Source organism: Mustela lutreola, chromosome 1 (assembly GCF_030435805.1).
Source record: "Mustela lutreola isolate mMusLut2 chromosome 1, mMusLut2.pri, whole genome shotgun sequence".
NCBI classification, from domain to species: Eukaryota; Metazoa; Chordata; class Mammalia; order Carnivora; family Mustelidae; genus Mustela; species Mustela lutreola.
In genome coordinates this window covers 227,493,660-227,516,554 of record NC_081290.1, presented here as the reverse complement: position 1 = coordinate 227,516,554, position 22,895 = coordinate 227,493,660, and the positions used below count along the sequence as shown (strand labels likewise).

The window sequence follows — 22,895 nt, the reverse complement described above, 5'->3', positions numbered from 1 at the left end:
GGTGCTGCTTTTGAATTTCCTGTCTGCCCCTCCTTCTCTTCTTTGGGCTCCCAGGTGTGTGGGGTGGAGATGAGGGGTTGGAGAGGGTAGTGGGGGGGTGGTGGTTGGAGAGGATGGGGCCTTCTTTGCATTGGTGGCATAATTTCCTGAGGTTTGTGGGCACATGAAGAGGCAGGTGAGCAGTCCCTGAGAGCTTCAGACCATTGACAAGGCAGTAGGATGAGACTGGATGAGAAATTGAGATGGGACTTTGTGGACTAGGCTATGGTGGGAAGGGGTCTACTCTGGGTTGGTCAACATCACTGATTTTTTCCCTGGAGTCCAAGGGAATGGATTGTGTTTTCCACTCACTCTGGTATTAGGCAGTCCCTGCCCCCTTATTAAAATATAATCTTTATTGGCAATGGCTACCTATCTAACTTCAGGCTTGATTAAAGATCACTCAGGGTTTCAGTCACAGAAGTAGACATCTTTTCTTCCCCCAGTTTTTTTTTGTGTGTATGTGTGTGTGTGTGTATGTTAAAATGTACATAAAATTTACGATATTAACTATTTTAATTGCACAACTCCGTAGTGGTAAATACATTCACATCGTTGGGCGATTATTTCCACCATATAACTCTTTTCATCTTGTGAATCTGAAATTCTATACTTCCTGAACAATAACGTCTCAGATTCCTGTTCTCCCTTCCCCCAGGCTCTGGCAACCCCATTATACTGGCAACCCAAGTGTTGCTTTTCCATTTTGGCCATTGGGAATACTGCTGCGATGAGTGTGGGTGTACAAATAGCTCTTTGAGATCCTGCTTTCCATTCTTTCGGGTATATGTCCCGAAGTGGAACTGCTGGGTCGTAGGGTCGTTCTGTGATTAACTTTTTGAAGAACCTGCATGCTGTTCTCCACAGTGGCTGCACCACTTTACATTCCCACCAGCAGTCCACTTGGGTTCCATTTTCTCTACATCCTTGCCAACATTTTTTTTTTTTTTTTCTTTTTAAGAGAGCCGAGGGAGGGGGAGAGAGAGGATGAATCTTAGGCAGGCTCCACGCCCAGTGCAGAGCCCAAGGTGGGACTCTGAGCTCATGACCTGAGCCAGAATCAAGAATTGGTTGCTTAACTGACTGAGTCACCCAGGCACCCCTCTGTTTTATTGATAGTAGCATCCCAGTGCATGTGAGGTGGTATCCCATTGTAATTGTGATTTGCATTTTTCTGATGATTAGTGATGATTTTCTGATGAAAGTTGAGCATCTTTTCATGAGCTCTTTGGCCATTTCTATATCTTCTTTGGATACTCTGAAGTGGAAATGCTGGATCACAAGGTAGTTCTCTATTTTTAATTTTTTGAGGTACTCTGTACTGTTTTCTAGAGTAGGTATACCAGTTTACATTCCCATCAGTAGTGTGTAAAGATTCCTTTTGTTCCAGGTCCTTGCCAACATTTGTTATTTCTTGTTTTTGAAAGAGCCATTCAGACAAGGGTGAGGCGATACCTTATTGTGGATTTGGTTTCCCTAATGATAGTGATGTTGAGCACCTCTTCAGGTTTCTGTTGGCCATCTTCTTTGAAAAATGATCTTTTGAGATCCTCTGCCTCTTTTTTAGTAGGATTGCTTTTTTCTTGTTGAGTTGTCTGAGTTCTTCATATATTTTGGCTATTACTGACCCCTTATCAGAAAGGCGATTTGCAAATATTTTTCTCATTTTTTTTAGGATGCTTTTTCATTTTGTTGATGGTTTCCTTTGATGTGTAAGAGCTTTTCAATCTGATGTAGTCCCACTTATTTTGCTTTTGTCACCTTTTTAAAAAAAAGTTTTTAGTTTTTATAAACATATAATATATTTTTATTCCCAGGGGTACAGGTCTGTGAATCGCCAGGTTTACACACTTCACAGCACTCACCATAGCACGTACCCTCCCCAATGTCCATAACCCCACCCCCCTTTGTCATCTTTATTTTTAAGTCAGATCTAAAAAATCATTGCCAAGGTGAGGCCAAGGAGCTTATAGACTGTGCTTTCTTATGGGAGTTGTATGGTATTGGGTCTTAACATTCAGTTTAATTTAACGTTTAAATCCATTTTGAGTTAATTTTTGTGTATGGTGTGAGATAAGGGTTTGGTTTCATTCCTTTGCATGTGGCTGTTCTGTTTTCATAGCACTGTTTACTGAAGAGACTGTCCTTTCCCCACTGTATATTCTTGGCTCTTTTTTGTATATTGACCATATAAGCATTTTTTTTTTTTTTTTTTTTGCCTTATTTTGGGGCACTCTTTTCGGTTGCATGGATCTCTTGATCTTTTTATGCCAGTACTGTATTGTTTTTGATTACTATAGTTTTGTAATGTAGTTTGAAATCCAGAATCGTGATGCCTGCAGCTTTTTCTTTTTTAAAGTTGCTTTGGGTATTTGAGGTCTTAGATAGCTCCATACAAAGTTTAGGGTAGTCTGTTTTATTTCAATGAGAAATGCCATTGTCAATTAGATAAGGATTGCATTGAATTTTAGATTGTTTTAAGTAGTACGAACATTTTAACAGTGTTCTTCCAGTCCATGAACACAGAATACCTTTCCGTTTATTTGCATCATCTTTAATTTCTTTCATCAATGATCCTCATTCTGACACATTGTCAGAAGACCAGGGAAGTAGCCTAACACTGTGTCACAATACGTGCCTTGTTTACTTTGCTTTATCTCATCACATGGGCATTTTATCATCTCACCTCATTACAGGAAGAGGGTGAATACAGTATAGTAAGGTATTTTGAGAGAGATCGATCATGTTCACATTACCCTTATTATAGTATGTTGTTATATTTTATTGTTAGTTGGTAACATCTTACAGTGCCTTATTTATAAAATAAACTTTATCATAGATATGTATAGGAAAGAACAGTATATATATATATATATATATATATATATATATATAGGATTTGGTACTATTTATAGTTTCAAGCTTCTGTTGGAATCTTGTATCTCCTGCAGGTAAGTGGGGACCACTGTACAGGTCTTTTACCTTCTTGGTTAAATTTGATGCGAACATAAATGGTATTTTTAAATTTATTTTTCTTATGGTTTGTTACAGGGTATTGAAATGCAACAGATTTTTGTATCCTGCAACATTACTGAATTACTGAGTTTATTCTAAAGGTTTTTTTGGTGGAATCTGGTTTTTTTTTTTAATATGTAATATCATGTCATCTACAAATAGAGACAGTTTTATTTCTTCCTTCCAATTATGATGCCTTTTCTTTTTCTTGCCTCATTACTAGCTAGGACTTCCACTACTATGTTGAATAAAAGTGAGGGTGTGGACATTCTTATCTTGTTCCTCATCTTAGAGGAAAAGCTTTCAGGTTTTCACTACTGAGTATGTTGTTAGCTTTGGGCTTATCCTAGATGGCCTTTATTATGTTGAGGTATGTTTCTTCTGTACCTACTATTTTTGAGAGTTTTTATTAAACATAAATGGTTATTGAGTTTCATGCATCTGTTGAGATGATCATACAATCTTTATCCTTCATTTTGTTATGTAGTGTGCTGTGTTGGTTGCTCTGTGGATATTGTACCATCTTTGCATCCCTCCAATAAATCCACTTGATCATGTTATATGAACTTTTTTGTGTGTTGTTGAATTTGGTTTGCTAATATTTTGTTGAGGATTTTTGTATCTGTGTTACCAGGGATATTGGCCTGCAATGTTCTTGACATTGTCTGATTTTGGTATTAGGGTAATGCTGATCTTATAAAATAGTTTGGAAGCATTCCTTCTGTTTTTTGGAATAGTTTGAGAAGGCTTGGTATTAATTCTTTCAGTGTTCAGAGAAATTCATCAGTGAAGCCATCTGGTCCTGGTCTTTTGTTTGGGAGATTTTTAATTACTGAATCATTCTCCTTACTAGTAGTCATCTGTTCAGATTTTCTACTACTTGATGATTCAGTCTTAACAGTTTGTATGTTTCTAAGAATTTCTCCGTTTCTTCCAGGTTGGAAGAAATTTGTTGGAATATATTGTTCATAGTAGTATCCTAATGATCGTTTCCATTTGTGTGGTATCAGTTGTAATGTCTCTTTCACTTCTGGTCTTATTTGTGCCCTTTCTCATTTTTTCTTGGTGAGTGTAGCTAAGGGTTTGTCCATTTTGTTTCTCTTTTTCAAAAAAAAAAAACAGCTTAGTTTTATTGATCATTGTTATTGTATTTTTAGTCTCCATTTATTTCTGTTCTGATCTTTATTTCCTTTATTCTATTTTTGGGCTTAGTTTTTTTCTAGTTCCTTGAGATGTAAAGTTTGTTTATTTGAGATCTTTCTTGTATATTTTTTAAAAAATATTTTATTTATTTATTTGATAGACAAAGATCACAAGCAGGCAGAGAGGCAGGCAGAGAGAGAGAGGAAGGGAAGCTGGCTCCCTGCTGAGCAGAGCCCCCTATATAGGGCTTGATCCCAGGACCCTGGGATCATGACCTGAGCTGAAGGCAGAGGCTTTAACCCACTGAACCACCCAGGTGCCCCTCTTTCTTATATCTTAATGTAAGCATTTATCAATATGATTTTCCCTTTTAGAATTGCCTTTCCTGCATCCCATAATATTTAGTATCCTGTATTTACATTTTCATTTGTCTCAAGGTATCTTCTGCTTGGTCTAATCTGTTGTTGAATCCCTCTGTTGTGTTTTCCAGTACATTTATTGTGTTCTTCAATTTTGTGATTTCTGCTTGGCACTTTCTTATATTTTCTTTCTCTTTGTTCAAGTTGTCACTTTGTTCATGCACTGTTCTCCTTGCCTTGGTGAGCATCGTTATGCTTATTGTTTTGACATACAAAAAATAATTTCTCTTTTGATTTCTTCTTTCACTCATTGGTTGTTCAGTAGTATGTTGTTTAGTCACCACATATTTGTGAATTTTTTTTTTTTTTTTTTTTTTATCCTTCTAAGTCGTTGCTGGTTTCATACCATTGTGGTCAGAAAAGATGCTTGATATGATTTCAGTCTTCTTAAGTTTATTAAGACTTGTGGCCCAATACATGATCTATTCTGGAGGATGTACCACATGAGCTTGTGTAGAATATGTATTCTGTTGCTTTTTGGTAGAGTTTTCTGTAAAGGACTGTTATATTAATCTGCTCTAACGTATTATTGAGTAGATTATTCTTGGTCAGAAGTTTTCTCTTAGTCACACCAGTCCCTTCTAGTCTGCAAAATTTTTGCAGGAAATACACTGATATACTTACAAGGGTTCCCTTGTATATAACAAGCTGTTTTCTTCTAGACACTTTTAAGGTTCTCTTTTTGTCTTTAACTTTCAACAGCTTAATTGTAGAGTGTTAGTGTGGGTCTCTCTGAATTCATCTTATTTGAACATTCTTGGCTTCCAAATCTGGATGTCTGTTTCCTTTCCCGGATTAAGGAAGTTTTCAGGTATTTCATCAAATAAGTGTTTATTTATTTATTTGAAAGAGAGCATGAGATGGGGGAGGGCCAGAGGGAGAAACATACTCCCTGCCAAGCAGGGAGCCCTATGTGGGACCCAGTCCTGGGAATCCAGGATCATGACCTGAGCTGAAGGCCGTCACTTAGGAAACTGAGCCACCCAGGCATCCAAGTTGTTGTTATTGTTTTTTTAAAGATTTTATTTATTTATTTGACAGAGATCACAAGTAGGCAGAGAGGCAGGCAGAGAGAGAGAGGAGGAAGCAGGCTCCCCGCCGAGCAGAGAGCCTGATGTGGGGCTCAATCCCAGGACCCTGGGATCATGACCTGAGCTGAAGGCCAAGGCTTAACCCAGTGAGCTACCTGGGCGCACCCACCCTGCTTTTTTTTTTTCTAAGAGAGTCTCTCTCTCTCTCTATTTATTTGTCAGATAGAGAGTGTGAGCTTGCACACAAGCAGGGGGAGCCGCAGGGAGAGGGAGAAGCAGACTCCCTGCCAAACAGCCTGACACAGGGTCGATCCCAGGACCCTGAGATCATAACCAAGCCGAAGGCAGATGCTTAACCCACTGAGCCACCCAGGTGCCCCTCATCAAATAAGTTTTATGTCTTTTTCTCTCTCTTCTCCTTCTGAGTCACTTTATGTTGTGAATATCGGTCTGCTTAAGTTTGTCCCATAAGTCCTTTAGGGTATCTTTACTGTTTTTCATTCTTTTTTCTTTTAACTGTTCTGGAGGAGTTTCACTGCCCTGTCTTCAAGTTTGCTAGTGATTTCTTCTGCTTGGTCTAATCTGCTGTTGAATCCCTCTGTTGTGTTTTCCAGTACATTTATTGTGTCCTTCAATTTTGTGATTTCTGCTTGGCACTTATATTTTCTTTCTCTTTGTTCAAGTTGTCACTTTGTTCATGCACTGTTCTCCTTGCCTCAGTGAGCATCGTTATGCTTATTGTTTTGAAAACCCTGTCTGATAAATCATTTTTCTGAGGTTTTATCTTGTTTTTTTCATTTGCAATAGGTCTCTGTTTCTTCTTCATCCTTGACTGTCTGTGTTGGTTTGCATGCCTTAGATAAAACAACTACTTCTCTGGGTCTTGAAGGAGTGGTGTTGTGTAGATGAACCTTTTTGTTCATCCTTGCTCTTGCTTTTGGCTGTCTCTGAAACCACTGTGATTGCCTAAGCAGCCTGCTTTGTTCTTAGTGGCTCTTAGTAGTTCAGACTATGCCCAAGACCTGTCAGTGTCCCAAAGGGGAGGATCTCAGGCAGCAGCTAGATGCAGGGCTTACTGGAAGCCAGAACCTCAGGTAGCAGCTTTTAAAGTATGCAAATATACCTCCTTTGAGTGAAGACTGGGAGATGGGCATTTGCATCTTTGAAGATATCCTAATAGTCCTTTTTCTTGGAAAGACTGTGCAATTCTGTCTGTGCCTCTCCGCTGTTCCCTGGTATGGTAGCCCAACTGTTTTCTGTTTGTTATGGTGCTATGTAATCTGCAAGTGTAAGCTTCAGTGGCCACCAGAACCAGACCATCAAGGGGTGTTCCCTGGGTGGTAACTGCAAAAACCAGGGCTGCAGATGTGTGCATAAGCCTCTTTCTGGGAGACACTGGAAACCTGGAATGAGGCAGAGGGAGAGTGCAAAGATGATACCAGTTAGCCTCTGCAGTCTTTGGAAGGTGTTTCAGTTGTTCCTGGATATGTGTTAAATTAGAAGCTCACACCTCAGGCTGAACTTTTAAGATAGACAGATGAACTTTTTAGCAGAAAGACTGGGCATGATTCACTCAGCTGCCTCTCTGCTGGCTCCTGAGGGGTTAGCCGTGGTGGGTCCGTGCAAGCTGTTGAAGTACTGTTTCCCAGTTTGCTATAGCGCTGTTGGTCTTGTGGACATTAGCCCCATCCCTTAGGTGCCCATTCCTTAGGTGCAGGTCTTAAAAGTTAGGGTGCCAGATGTGGCATTCATATCCTTCCCTCCTCAGGGAGAAGCTGGTAGTTGTGATTTCCCTCCTGATCGTGGGTCACCATGCCAGAGGTGGGGTCTCTGGTGAAATTGTGTCTCTATCTCTCCTTCCTGTGTCTGTGTTTTTCTCATTTCCCTGATGTGTAGGAGCTGCTTAGCTAGTTCTTAGATTTCTTTTGAAGGGAACTTTTCCATATGTAGCTGAACGTTTAGTGTGTCTGTGAGAGGAGTTGAATTCAGGATCTTTCTATTTTGGAGTGAAACTCTGAATGGTTTCTTTCTGTACAAATTTTTAAACTTTCATGAGGTCCAGTTTCTGTAATTTTGTTGTTGTCTGTGCCCGTGGTGTTTTCTCTTAGATGGTTGCCCAATCCAATGTAAAACTTTTGTGCCATGTTTTTTCCCCCAAGAGTTTTATTGTTTTGGATTGTAAATGTAGGTCCTTGATCCATTCTGAGTTTTGTACGTGGTGTTATGTAAAAGGTCCAACTTCATTCTTTTGCTGTAGACATTTACTTTGCCCAGCACCGTTTCTTGAAAAGCCTGTCCTTTCCCTCATTGAATGATCTTGGCACTTCGTCAAAAATCACTTGACCATGTTCATGAGGGTTTTTTTCTGGGTTTTGTATTCCATTGGTCTCTGTGTCTGTCTTTATGCCAGTACCACATTGTTCTGATTACTGTAACTTTGCGTAGTACGTTTTAACATCAGAAAGTAAGAGTCCTCCCAGTTCTGTTCATCTTTTTCAAGATTTTTCTTCATTATTTGTGATCCTTTGGGATTCCATATAGATTTTAGAAGTTTTTTTCTGTTCCTGCAAAAAAAATGTCATTGGATTTTCCTAGGGATTACATTGAATCTACAGATCACTTTGGGAAATAATGACATTTTGACAATATTAACTCTTCTAATCCATGAAAATGGAATGTGTATCCATTTATTTATGCCTTTGATTCCTTCAACAGTGTTTTGTAGTTTTCATTGTGTAATCTTTTAACTCTTTTTAATGCTATTGTAATTGGAATTGTTTTTGTAATTTTCTTTTTGGATTGTTCTTTATTGGAGTATAAAAATGCAACTGGTTCTTGTGTGTTGACTTTGTATCCTGTTACTTTGCTGAATTATTAGTTTGAATAGCTTTTTCTGTGGTTTTTAGGATTTTCTACATAACAAGATTATATTCTTTGCAGACAGATAACTTTACTTCTATTATTTATTTTTTGTGTGATTGCTCTGGCTAGACCTTCTCGTGCTGTGTTCATCAAAAGGGGTGAAATTAGGCATCCTTGCATTGTTTCTGATCTTGAGGAAAAGTTTTTAGATTTCACCACTGAGTGTTTTGTTTGCTATAGATTTTAGTATATGGTTTTTATCATGTGGAGGTAATTTCCACAATTTCTATTATGTAGAGTATTTTTACCATAAAAGTGTACTGACTGTTGTCAGTTGCTTTTTCTATATCAATTGACTTGATCATGTGGTTCTCTCCTTTATTTTGGTGATGTATATATATTACATTGATTTTTTTTTTTTTTTTTTTTTTTTTTGGTATGTTGAACCGTCCTTGCTTTCCAGGAATAAATGCTACTTGGTCATGGTATATACTGCTTTCATTATTATTTTTATTTATTTGTTTAATAGTACATTTCACCTTTTTAAAATATTGTTAAAGTTTATTTATTTATTTTAAGTAATGTCTACACCCAGCATGGGTCTTGGACTCACAGCCACAGGTCAAGAATAGCATGTTCTTCCAACTGAGCCAGCCAGGCATCCTGGTGTATACTGCTTTTAATGTGCTGCAGAATTCTGTTTGCTTATATTTGTTGAGGATTTTTGTATTAGGATTCCTAAAGGAAATCAGTCTGCAGTTTTCTTACGCTGTTTTCAGCTTTGGTATCAGAGTTATGCTGACCTCCTAGAATAAGTAAGATGTAAGAAGTGCTTTTCAGTATTTTCAAAAAGTTTGGGAAAGATTGGTATTAGTTCTCCTTTAAAGATTCGTAGAATTCACTTAGAGCCCTGAGGTCCAGGACTTTTCTTTGTTGGGAGATTATTGATTACTGATTCAACTTCCTTACTAGTTTATGTCTGTACAAACTACTCTTCATACTACTCTCTTATTATTCTTATTTCTATTGAATTGGTATTGATGTCCCCATGTTAATTTCTGATTTTAGTAATTTGAGTCTTTTTTCCTTAGTCCATCTAGCTAGATGTTTGTTAATTTTCTTTTAAAGATTTTATTTATTGGTCAGAGAGAGAGAGCATAAGTGGGGGGAGTGGCAGACAGAGGGAGAAGCAGACTCCCGCTGAGCAAGGAGTCCAATGCAGGACTTGATCCCAGGACCTTGGGATCACAACCCGAGCTGAAGGTAGACCCTTAACAGACTGAGCCACCCAAGTATCGCATGATTGTTAACTTTGTTGCTCTTTTTGAAGAACCAACTTTTGGCTTTTTTTTTCTCCTATATTTCTGTTTTCCGTTTTAATTTTCTCTGCTCTAGTCCTTTATTTCTTTCTTCTAGCTTCTACCTTCTTCTGGCTTCTATTTCTAGCTTCTAGCTTTCATCTAGCTTTAGTTTGTTCTTTTTCTAGTTTGTTAAGTTGTGAATATAGGTTGTCGATTTGAGATCTGTCTTGTTTTTTAATATGAGCATTTATAGCTATGTTTCCCCTATCAGTACTTTGGCTATATCCCGTAAGTTTTGGTATGTTTTGTTGTGTTTTCATTTGCTTCTGAGTAGTTTCTAATTTTCCTTGTGATTTCTTCTTTGGTCTTGGGTTGTTAAAGTGTCTCGGTGGCTCAGGTTATGATCCCAGGGTCTTGAGATCAAGCCCACATCAGACTCCCTGCTCAGCGGGGAGTCTTCTCCCTCTCCCTTTGTCTTTTGCTCTCCCTGCTTGTGCTCTCTGTCTCCTTCGCTCTCTGACAAATAAATAAAATCTTAAAAAAAAAAAAAGTTATGTTGTTTAGGGGTGCCTGGGTGGCACAGTTGGTTAAGTGTCCAACTCTTGATTTTGGCTTAGGTCATGGTCTTAGGGTTGTGAGATCGAGCTCCAAGTTGGGTTCCTGCTGGGCCTGGAGCCTGCTTCAGATTCTCCCTCTTCCTCTGCCCCTCCCCACCCCTCTGTAACTCCCTCTCTCCTTACCTCTTAAAAAAAAGTGTTAATTTTCACAATTTTGTGCATTTTCTTTTTGTTACTAAATTCTGTTCATCTAGGTGTGGTCGGAGAAGATTCTTTGATATTTATCTTTTAAAATCTGAGATTTAATTTGTGGCCTAATTTATAGTCTTTCTGGCAAATATCTCATGCGCACTTGAGAAGAATGTGTACTGCTGCTTTTGGGTGGAGTGTTCTGTACGTGTGTGTTAGATCTAGGTGGTTCTTGGTTATTGTGTTAAGTCCTCTGTTTCCTTAACCTTCTTTTTGGTTGTTCCTTTTTTTTTTTTTTTTTTTTTTTTGACAAGAGAGATCACAAGTAGGCAGAGAGGCAGGCAGAGAGAGAGGAAGGGAAGCAGGTTCCCTGTTGAGCAGAGAGCCCAATGCGGGGCTAGAGCCCAATGCGGAGCTTGATCCCAGAGCCCTGGGATCATGACTTGAGCCAAAGGCAGAAGCTTAACCCACTGAGCCACCCAGGCGCCCCTTTCTGGTTGTTCTATCCGTGATTGTGGGTGGGGCACTGAGGTGTAGAAATGTCGATCTCTCCCTTTAAATTTTGTTTATTGTATTGTGTATTTTGATGGCCTGTCATTTGGTGTGTAAATGGTTATAATTATCTTTTTTCTGTATTGAGCTTTTTATCAATACATTTTTTTTGTGTTTTGTAAGCTTTTTTGTTTTAAGGTCTATTTTGTCTGCTATTAGTACAGCTGCCTCTGCCCAATGCTGGTTTTCATTTGTATAGAATATCCTTTTCTGTCCTTTCACTTAACGCCTGTTTGTGTCTTTGAACTGCAAGTGAGTCCCTCACAGAGAGCCTAGAGTCAGATTGTGCATGTTTATCCATCCTGTCAATCTTTGTTTTTTGATGGGAGGGTTTAATCTATTTGCTTTTATAGTAATTATGGATCAGGAGGGACTTCTGTCACTGTGCTATTTGGCTTCTACATACCCTTTAACTATTTTTGTCCCTAATGGCCTGCATTCTTGTCGTCTTCTGTGTCCAGTTGATTTTTCATAGTGAAATGTTCAAATTCTTTATTTCCTTGCTTGTATATTGTATAGTTGTTTTCTTTGTTGTTACCATGGGGATTACACTTAACATTCTAAATTTAGAACCTGCCAATTTTAATTTGTAGCAGCTGAATTTCAATAACATAGAAACCTCTGCTCCTTTACAGCTCCTTCACACCTGTTTTGGTTGTCGATGTTGCAAAATTACTTCTTTATACTCTGTATGTCTAAAAAACATAAATCAGTAGTTCCTTTGTGTTTTAAGATTTTTTTTATTTATTAGAGAGTGAGCGAGAGCAAATGAGAGAGAGCATGAATGGGGGCGGGGTGGCAAAAGGAGAGGGAGAAGCAGGGAGCCTAATGTGGCGCTCTGGATCTCAGGACTCTGGGATCATGACCTGAGCTGAAGGCAGACACTTAACCTGCTGAGCCACCCAGATGCCCCAGGTCATGATCCCAGGGTCCCTCATCCCATCTGGCTCCCTGCTCATTGGGGAGCCTGCTTCTCCCTCTCTGCCTACCGCTGCCCCTGCCTGTGTGCGCACGTACTCTCTATCAAATAAATACATAAATCTTTAAAAAAAAATGTATTAGTTGTCTAAATAACATGAAGAGAAGATAGTTACAAACCAGAGTTAGAGTAATTCCTAGCTCTTACATTAGTAATTTTTTCTTTACATGTATCACTCTCTTAGATAACGAAACAAGAAGCACAGTTGAAACAATAGTTACAGACAGTGGCTAAAACAACAATGACTTTTATAGTTGCTCATGTATTTGCGTTTTTTTAAATAGTTTTTTTTTTTTAAGATTTTGTTTAAATTTGTTTATTTGACAGAGAGATCACAAGTAGGCAGAGAGAGAGAGGGAGAAGCAGGCTGATGGAGAGTGGAGAGCCTGATGCGGGCCTCGATCCCAGGACCCTGAGATCATGACCTGAGCTGAAGGCAGAGGCTTAACCCAGTGAGCCACACAGGTGCCCATGTATTTGCTTTTGTTGAGATCTTTATTTCTGTATGTGCTTCAGGGTGCTGTCAGGGTACTGTCCTTTCAGCTCGCAGGACCTCGCGGGATGCCCCTGAACATGCCTGCAGGGCAGGGCAGGCTAGTGGTCCCAGAGTCTCCCAGCTGTTGTTTTATCTGGGAATGTTCTGAGTTCTCCTTCAATTTTGAAGGATAGTTTTGCCACATTTTGGGTTCTTGGTTAACAGTTTTTTTCTTTGAGCGCTTTGACGGTATTTGTCCATTGTCTTCTGGCCTCTAAAGTATCTGATGAAAAACCTGCCAATAACTATTTGCTTAATTAGTATTAATGATCCCTTGTTTGGGATGATTCATTTGTCTTGCTGCTTTGAAGATTTGGTCTTTGTTGATCTGATTTGTCTGTTGTCATCCCCCCCTTTTTTCTATTTAATGTGTCTCAGTGGGTCTCTTTGAATTCATCTTACTTGGGGTTCCTTGAGTTTCTTGGCTCATTTATGGTTTTAGTCCAAGTTGTGTAATTTTCAGTCATTATTTATTAATATTCTCTCTGCCCCTTTTTCCCCCCTTTTCCTTTGCTGGGACTCCCACAATGTATATATCGGTCCTTTTGCCCCTGGCTTACAGGTCTCCGAGGTTCTGTTCCCATTGTGGCAGTCTTTTTCCTTTCTGTTCCACAGCTGTGATTATTTCCATTGTTCCCTCTTCAAGGTCAGCGGCTCTTCTGCCTGCTCAGATCTGCCTTTGCATCCCAGTGAGTTTTTGATTTCAGTTGCTATTCTTTTCAAACCCAGAATTTCTTTTTGGTTTCCATTTGGGTTTTCTGTCTCTTTGTTGACATTTTCATTTTATTTACATTGTCTCCTTGACTTTCTTCACACCTTTAGTTCTTTAATAATTTTTTTTTTTTTTTAGAAGGGCAGAGGGAGAGGGAGAATCCCAAGCAGGCTCCATGTGCTGTTAGCGGCTCGACTTTATAACCTGAGCTGAAATCAGGAGTCAGACACTTAATTTATGGAACCACCCAGGCACCCCTTCCTTTACTTCTTTAATTATCTTTAGAAACCGATACTTCAAAGTCTTTGTCTGATTCATTGGCCTTTAAGTCTTTCTTGGGGACAGATTTTGTTGGATTGTTTATTTTCTCTGGAATGGGCCACACTTTCCTGTTCCTTTGTGTGTCTTCTGTTTCTTGGACTCTGGACATTTGCTTTTAATAATGGTAACTCTGGAAATAAAATTCTCCTCTTCCCTCATTGTTTGCTGTGGGTTGGTTTGTTTTTTGTTTTTTGCTTTTTTTAATTGTTGTAGGCTGTCTCTGTGTGGAAGCTCAGCCTGAGGTATAAACGAAATGTCTTCTTTTCTGAGCCTTTCCTTGGGCATGTGCAGTCACTTTTTGATTTTCTCTGTATATGCAATTTCTGAGTGTTCTAGCTTTTAATGTCTGGCTTCTGAAATGTGAAAGGTTAAAAAGGAAAGGAGGACAGAGGAGCACTGGCCCTTTAAGTCTCCTGGCGGTCACTTAAGCTTAAGGTGGAGGGGCTTGCAACCAAGGTGTGTGTGTGTGTGTGCAGCAGCAGCAGCAGCAGCAGAAGTGGCTGCTTGCCTCTTTGCCCCTTTGTGAATCTATGCTCTATGAATCTATGCTCTGTGAATCTATACTCTGTGTAGAGCTCAGAGCATAGATTCCCAGTATTTGGGAGACAGAATACTTTTTACCCTCCATGCGTCCTGCAGGCTGTGTGTAAACTGTTCTAGAAACATGTACACAGCTGCCTGCCATTTGGCTAGGGCGTGGGGATGGATAACGGCTGCTGTGCTAAGAGGTGAAATTGATAGCAGTGAACAGTGGAAGCCTTCTCCTCCAAGTTGCAAGCTTTCAGAGGACTCCAGAGTTTTGGACAGTTTTGGACAGTTTTTTGGACAGATGCTGCCAATGCAGTTTTTGTTTAGGGAGACTGTTTCCTGGTACCACTCTGCCATCTTCCCAGAATCGTTCCTCCTTCTCATTTTAAAACCTTTTTTTTCTTCCAGATCAATTTTAGGTTTACAAAACTGGGAGCAAAGTATCAAGATTTACCACTTTCTTTCCTCACAGTTGCACTGCCTCTCCCATTATCAACGTCACTCATCACACTAGTACACTTTTTTTTTTAAACCAAGGATGAACCTGCATTGACACATCATCACCCCCATAGTCCACAGTTCATGCTTACTCTTGGCATTGTCCATTGTGTTGGTTTGGACGAATGTGTAAGGACGTGTAACCGTCACTGTGGTATTATACAGAATATTGTCATTGCCCTAAAAATCCACTGCATTCTGCCTCTTTGTCCCCCTTCCAGTGCCTGGCAATCACTGATCTTTTCACGGTTTCCATAGTCTTGCCTTTAACAGAATGTCGTATACTTGGAATTGCATGGTTCCGTATTGGTTTGTACTTTTCAGATTGTTTTCTTTCTCGTAGTATGCATTTAAGATTCCTCCGTTTCTTTTTATGGTGTAGTAGCTCATTTCTTGTTAGTGCTGAATAGTATTCCATCATCTGGTTGTACCACAGAGCATCCATTTACATACTTGAAAGACATATTGGTTTCTTCCAGGTTTTGGTTATTAAGAATAAGGTTGCTGTCAACATCCATGTAGAGATTTTTGTGTGGACATGATGATTCAGCTCCTTTCAGTAAATAACAAGCATGGTAGCTGGATCAGATGGCAATAGTATGTTTAGTTTTGTAAGAAATTGCTAAAAAAGAAAAAAGAAAAAAAAGAAAAACTTGCCTAGGTGTCTTTCAAAGTGGCTGTACCATTTTGCATTCCCACTGTCATTCTGTTTAGATTACTACAGCTGTGTAGTATATATTGAAATCTGCGATTGCGATATCTGCAATGAATGAGATTTCCTGTTCCACATCCTCGCCAACATTTGGTGTTTTCTGTGTTCTGGATTTTAACTATTCTAATAGGTGTGTAATAGTATCTTGTTGTTGTTTTAGTAAATCTCTAGAATTCATTTAGCATAACTAAAACTCTATGCCCTTTGACCACTTTCTTCTCTCTTCTGCCCCTCAACCACTGTTCTGTTCTCTGCTTCTCTGAGTTTGACTGTTCTCTGTATTTATTTATTATTGAAATACAGTTGACAGGCAGTATTGTACAAAACACTGATTTGACAAGTCTATGTTATGGTGCGCTCACAGGGTAGCTTTCATCCATCACATTCTTTATATTCTCTTTTATCCCTGTAACTTCTTGATTCCATAACCGGAAGCCAGTATCTCCCAAGGCCCCTTTACCCATTTTTCCTGTCCCCTCACACCCCTCCCCTTGGCAACCATTAGTTTAAGTTCTTTGTATTTATGAGTCTTTTTCTGCTTTTGTTTGTTTATTCATTTGTTTTCTAGATTCCACATATCAGTGAAATCACGATATTTGTCTTTCTCTGTCTTATTTCACTTAGCATCATAGCCTCTAGGTACATCCATGTTGTTGTAAATGGCAAGAGCTCATTCTTTATGGCAGAATAATATTCCATTGTGCGTATATATACCACATCTATATCCATTTGTCTGTTGATGGACACTTGGGCTGCTTCCGTATCTTGGCTATTGTAAATAATGCTGCAGTAAACATAGGGGTGCGTATATTTTTTTGAGTTAATATTGTTGTGTTTTTTGGGTAAATACCCAATAGTGGAATTACTGAATTGTATGGAATTACTTAATTTATTTTTTGAGGAACCTCTATACCTTTTTTCACAGTGGCTGCACCAGCTTGCATTCCCACCAGCAGTGCACCAGGGTTGTTTTCTCCACATCCTTGCCAATGCTTAGTTCTTGTCTCTTTGAGTCTACCATTCTGACAGGTATAAGGTCTTATCTCATTGTGGTTTTGATTTGCATTTCCCCAATGATGAGTGCATCTCATTGAGCTTCTTTTCATGTATCTTGTTGACCATCTGTGTCTTCTCTGGAAAAAAAATGTCTATTTAGGTCATCTCATTCTTAAGTCGGATTATGTTTTGTTGTTGAGTTTTACAGGTTTTTATGTATTTATGTAATAAATATTAATTCTTTTCTTAATCCTATATTAATCATTAATAGGCTATAATGTTTGAAAATATCTTCTTCTATTCAGTAGGTTGTCTTTTTGTTTTGTTGATGGTTTCCTTTGCTGGCAAAAGATTTTCATTTTGGTGTGCTCCCAAAAGTTTTTTTATGTTTTTATTCCCCCTCTGCTGAGGAGACATATCTAAAAATACGTTACTAAGGCTGATGTCCGAGAAATTACTTGCCTATGTTTTCTTTTTTTTTTTTTTTTTAAAGATTTTATTTATTTATTTGACAGAGAGAGATCACAGTAGGCAGAGAGGCAGGCAGAGAGAGAGGAAGGGAAGCAGGCTCCTGCTGAGCAGAGAGCCTGATGCGGGACTCGATCTCAGGACCCTGAGATCATGACCTGAGCCGAAGGCAGCGGCTTGACCCACTGAGCCACCCAGGCGCCCCTTGCCTATGTTTTCTTCTAGGAGTTTTATCATTTCATGTCTCACATTTAGGTCTTTAATCCATTTTGAGTTTAGTTTTATGTATGGTATAAGAAATTGGTTCAGTTTCATTCTTTTGTATGTAGCTGTCCAGTTTTCCCAGCACTTTTTGGTGAAAAGACTTTTCTCCCCATTGTATATTCTTGCCTCCTTTGTCATAGATGATTTGACCAAGTAATTGTGGGGTTATTTTTGGCCTCTCTATTCTGTTTCACTGATCTGTGTGTCTCTTTTTGTGCCACTGTCATTCTGTTTAGATTACTACAGCTGTGCAGTATATATTGAAATCTGCGATTGTGATATCTACAGCTTTTTTTTTTTTTTAAGGTTTTATTTATTTATTTCTGAGAGAGAGAGAGTACATGAACACAGGCAGGGGAGGGGGTATAGGGAGAAGCAGACTTCATGCTGAGCAGGGCCCAATGCAGGGCTGGATCCCAGGACTCTGGGATGATAATCTGAGCTGAAGTCAGATGCTTAACCGACTGCACCACCCAGCCATCTCTTTAGCTTTGTTCTTTCTCAAGATTGCTTGGTTATTCAGGGTCTTTTTTGGTTCTCTACAAATTTTAGTATTGTTTGTTCTAGTTCTGTGATACATGCTCTTGGTATTTTGATACGAATTTCATTGAGTCTATAGATTGCTTTGGGTAGTATGGACATGTTAACAATATTAATTTTTTGAATCCATGAACATGGAATATTTTTCTATTTGTTTGTGTCATCTTCAGTTTCTTTCATTGATTGTTTTATTGTTTTCAGAGTACAGGTCTTTTACCTCCTTGGTTAAGTTTATTCCTAGGTATTTTATTCTATTGGCGCAATTATAAATAGAATTATTTGCCTAATTTGTCTTTCTGCTACTTTGTTACTAGCATATATAAATGCAATGGATTTCTGTGTATTAATTTTGTATTCTGCAACTTTACTGAATTAGTTTATTCTGTTAGTATTTTGAAAAGGTGGAGTCTTTAGGATTTTCTTTGTAGAGTACGGTACCTGAAAATAGTGATGGTTTACCTTCTTACCAATTTAGATGTCTTTTTTTTTTTTAATTTTTAAATTAACATATATTGTATTATTAGCCCCAGGAGTACAGGTCTGTGAATCGCCAGGTTTACACACTTCACAGCACTCATCATAGCACATACCTTCCCCAATGTCCATAACCCCACCCCCCTTCTCCCAGCCCCCCTACCCCCGGCAACCCTCAGTTTGTTTTGTGAGATTAAGAGTCTCTTATAGTCGATTTGGATGTCTTTTATTTCTTATCTGATTGTTGGACTTCAGCTCCATGTTGAATAATAGTGGTGAGAATGGACATCCTTGTCTTGCTCCTGATCTTATAGGAGGGGCTCTGTTTTTCACCATCAAGTATGATGTTAGCGGTGGGTTTTTCATATAGGACCTTTATTATGTTGAGGTATGTTCTAACACAGGGAGAGTTGTTTGTTACCATGAAGAGATGTTAAATTTTCCCAAATGCTTTCTCTGTGTCCATTGAGATGATTGAGATTTTTATCCTTTGTGTTGTTAATATGTATCACAAATATGATTTGTGAGTATTGTGTCATTTGTGTACCCCGGAATAAATCCAGCTTTATTGTGGTGCATGGACCTTGGTAATGTGCTGTTGGATTGGTTTGCTAATACTTGGTTGAGGATTTTCACATCTGTGTTCATCAGGAATATCGGCCTGGGGTTTCCTTTTTTTGTAGCGTATTTGACTGGTTCTGGTATTTGTTTTTTCTTTGTTGTTGTTTTAACATGGAATATATTTGGTAGCTTTCCTTTTTCTTCCTTTTTTTTGATGGGGGGGGAGTAGTTTGAAGAGAAATAGGTCTTTTCTTTCAGTGTTTGGTAGAATTCACATGTGAATCTCTCTGGTCTTGGACTTTGTTGGTAGTTATTTGATTACTGATTCAATTGTGTTATTAGTAATTGGTCTGTTCAGATGGTCTGTTTCTTCTTGACCCAGTTTTAGAAGCTGGAATGTCTCCATTTCTTCGAGGTCGTCCAGTTCCGGGGCACGTAGTGTTTGTGGTAGTCTCTTCAAGTCCCTTGTCTTTCTGTGGTGTCAGTTGTTGTTTCTCTTCCATTTCTGGAGTTATCAGTTTTTAAGAAATATTTTTTAAAAACCAGCTCTTTATTTCATTGATATTTTTTTAGTCTCTGTTTCATTTATCTCTGCTGTGATCTTTATTATTTCTTTGCATTTACTAACTTTAGGCTTTGTTCTTGAAGTTCCTCAAGGTGTAAGGTTAGTGTGCTGGTCTGAGGTTTTTCTTGAACTTGAGGTAGGGCTATATTACTATAAACTTACCTTTTAGAACTGCTTTTGCTGCATCCCAAAGACTGGACTGTTGTGTTCACATTTTCATTTGTCTCCATGTATTTTTTTATTTTCCCTTTGATTTTTTCATTGACCACTGGTGGCTTAGTGGTGTGTTGCTCTCCTTCCAGCTTCTTGTTGGATCGATGCCTTTGTTTCTACGGAATGCCTTTCTTTTTCTCATTTCACAGTCTTTTTTTTTTTTTTTTTTTTAAAGATTTTATTTATTTATTTGACAGAGAGAAAGATCACAAGTAGACAGAGAGGCAGGCAGAGAGAGAGGGGGAAGCAGGCTCCCTGCTGAGCAGAGAGCCTGATGCGGGGCTCTATCCCAGGACCCTGAGATCATGACCTAAGCTGAAAGCAGAGGCTTAACCCATGGAGCCACCTAGGTGCCCCTAATGTCACAGTCTTTGTCTTAAAGTTTATCTGAGTATTGTTTTCCTGCCTTTTGTTTGCGTGGGAGCCTGCTTGCTGCCATCTGCATGGATTGCATGGATTGTCTCAGACACCCCAGCGTGCACTGGCCTTGGCTCCTGACACCGCCCCAGGGCTCCGCCTGCACTGAGCACCCCAGGCCTTCTGGCTCACAGGCAGTAAAGTCAAATCTGGCCTGACTGCCCACGTTCTTTGCAGGCCACGAGGGAGGGGCACCATTTCCTTTCAAAGCGGTGAAAGGGAAAAACCTACAATAGAGAATACTCCACCTGGCAAGGTTATCATTTAGAATTGGAGGAGAGTTAGAGTTTCCCAGACAAAGTTAAAGGAGTTCACCACCACTAAAGCGGCCTTGTAAGAAACATTAAAAAGATTTCTTTAAAATGGGGGGAAAAAGCTATAATTAGAAGTAAGATAATAATGAGTAAAAAAATGTAGTGTATGTCAACATATATATAAAATGTGTAGGAGTAAAAAGTTCTTTTAGAATGTGTTTGAACTTAGGTGACCATCAACTTAATATAGACTGCTGTATACTTAGAATGCCGTATATGAACCTGATGGTTAACACAAACCCAAAACCTGTAATACACAAAAAATAGAAAGCCAAGCTTAACATTAGGGAAGGTCATCAGTCACAAGGAAGAGAGTACAGGAGAAAAAGGAACAGAGAAGAATGATTAAAAACAATAGAAACAATTAAAACAAACATAACTATGTACCTATCAATAATTACTTAAATTTAAAATGTACCTGGTCTAAATGCTGCAGTCAGAAAACACCCAGTGCACCCACGGGTGTCTGGGTGGCTCAGTTAGTTAAGCCTCAGGCTCTCTCTCTCTTTTTATTTTTTTTAAGGATTTTTATTTATTTATTTGACAGAGATCACAAGTAGGCAGAGAGATAGGCAGAGAGAGATGGGGAAGCAGGCTCTTCGCTGAGCAGAGAGCCCGATGTGGGGCTCGATCCCAGGACCCTGGGATCATGACCTGAGCCAAAGGCAGAGGCCTTAACCCACTGAGCCACCCAGGCGCCCCAAGACTCAGACTCTTGATTTCAGCTCCAGTCATGATCTCAGAATCGTGAGATCAAACCCTGCCTGGGGTTCTGCCCTGGGCTTGGAGCCTCCTTAAGATTCTTTCTCTCCCTCTCTCTAAAACAAAAAAGACCCATTGAGATACTGCCTGTAAGAGACCCCCTTTAGACCCTGGCAGGGCAGCTGGAGCTGAAGTGGGTGCAAGCTGGGGTGGTCCCAGGGTGCTCTGTGCAGAGGGCATCCCGGCAGGGTGGCTGCAACTGTGGCCTGTGTGGGCCATGGTATCCCAGGGTGCTTCATGCAGGAGGTAGCTTGGGGTAGCTGGAGCCGAGACAGGGTGTGGGCTGGGGCATTCCAGAGTACTTGGCATGAAGGGGGCTGTTGCAGGACAGTGGTTTCAAGCTTTGGTGTCCCGGATGCTGGGCAAGTTGGGGTGCCCTGGTGCGGTGGCTAGCACAAAGCAGGTGTGAGCTAGGAGTTCTCTGAGTGCCCTGAGCTGGGGGTGCCCTGGCAAGCCTTCTGGGGTCCAAGTGGTACAGGCCTGGTGTGTTCCAGGGTCCTTTGTCACTGTGTCACCTTGATGAGATGGCTGCAGCTGTAACAGGTTCACTGGGGGCATCCGGGTGTGTGCTGTTCTGGGGCTGTCCTGGTGGGACGGCTCAGCCTGGGATGGGCGAGAGGCCTGGGGCCCACGGAAGGGGCAGGACAGCCATGGTGCTTGGGTCTTGCTCTTGTCTGTGCTCTCAGGCTGGAGGGGACCATAAACTGTGGTGCTCAACAGCCCTTTTGTCCAGAGGAAGTTCCAGCAGCTCCCCTGCTGTTTGGAAGAGTTCTAGGGCTGGTTTCTTTATATTGTTGCTTTTTAATTTTTTGTTTTTTTAAAAGATTTTATTTATTTGACACGGTGATCACAAGTAGGCTGAGAGGCAGAGAGAGAGGGGGAAGCAGGTTCGCCACCGAACAGAGAGCCCGATGTTGGGCTGGATCCCAGGACCCTGGGATCATGATCTGAGCTGAAGGCAGAAGCTTAACCCACTGAGCCACCCAGGAACCCTATTATTGCTTTTTTAAAGTGAGGTTTTTTTCTTTTTTCAACTGTGCCTCAGCATAGACAAATCTGCTCATGGTCCCTCAGGATGGTTCCTCCCCATGACAGTTCGCAGAGTTGGTGGTGCAGGTTCTGAACCTTGGTTTCCATCTCTGTCTCTGTCTTTCATGATGTTCTCCAGTTGTCGTGCAGAAGCTGTCCAATCAGCCCTTAGTTCTTCAGGAAGAATGGCTCTATCAGTAGGTGTAGGTTTGGTATGTCTGGAGAATGTGAGCTCAGGGTCCTCCTTATTGCCGTCTTGGACCAGAACCCGTTTTGTTTTAATTGGCATTTCTCTGATGACCTATTACAAGGAACATCTTTTTATGTGCTTATTTGGCATCTCTGTATCCTTGGTGAGGTGTCTGTTAAGATGTTTGGCCCTTTTTAAAATTGAGTTATGATCGACATACAATATTATGTTTCAGGTGTCCAACACAGTGATCTGACATTAGTATACATCAGGAAATGGTCACCAGGAGAAGTCTAGTTACTGTAATCTGTCGCTTTACAGTGTTAATACAATATTATTGAGTGTACTCCCCATGCTTGTGACTTATTTTTAACTGGAAGTTTGTACTCCTTAATTCCCTTCACCTGTTTCACCCCTGCCAATGCTCCTCCCCTCTGGCAACCGCCAGTCTGGCTCTGTGAGTCTTGGTTTTGTTTTTTAGATTCCACACATAAGTGAAATCGTGGTGTATTTGTTATTTCTGTCTTATTTCATTTAGCTTAATATCCTTAAGGTCCATCCGTATCGGAAAGGGCATGATCTTTATTTATTTATTTATTTTTAAAAGATTTATTTATTTATTTGAGGGGGGTGGCCAAGGGAGAGGGAAGGCATCCCAAGCAGACTCCCCACAGAGCCTGGAGCCCAACACAGGGCTCGATCTCAAGAT

At 39.9% G+C, this 22,895-nt stretch overlaps 1 protein-coding gene across 3 annotated transcripts in view; it reads left to right on the top strand.

Annotated features, from left to right (window-relative positions):
* Positions 1–22,895, top strand: part of USP35 (ubiquitin specific peptidase 35) — a 53,377-nt gene that overhangs the window by 16,429 nt on the left and 14,053 nt on the right. The window lies entirely within an intron of this gene.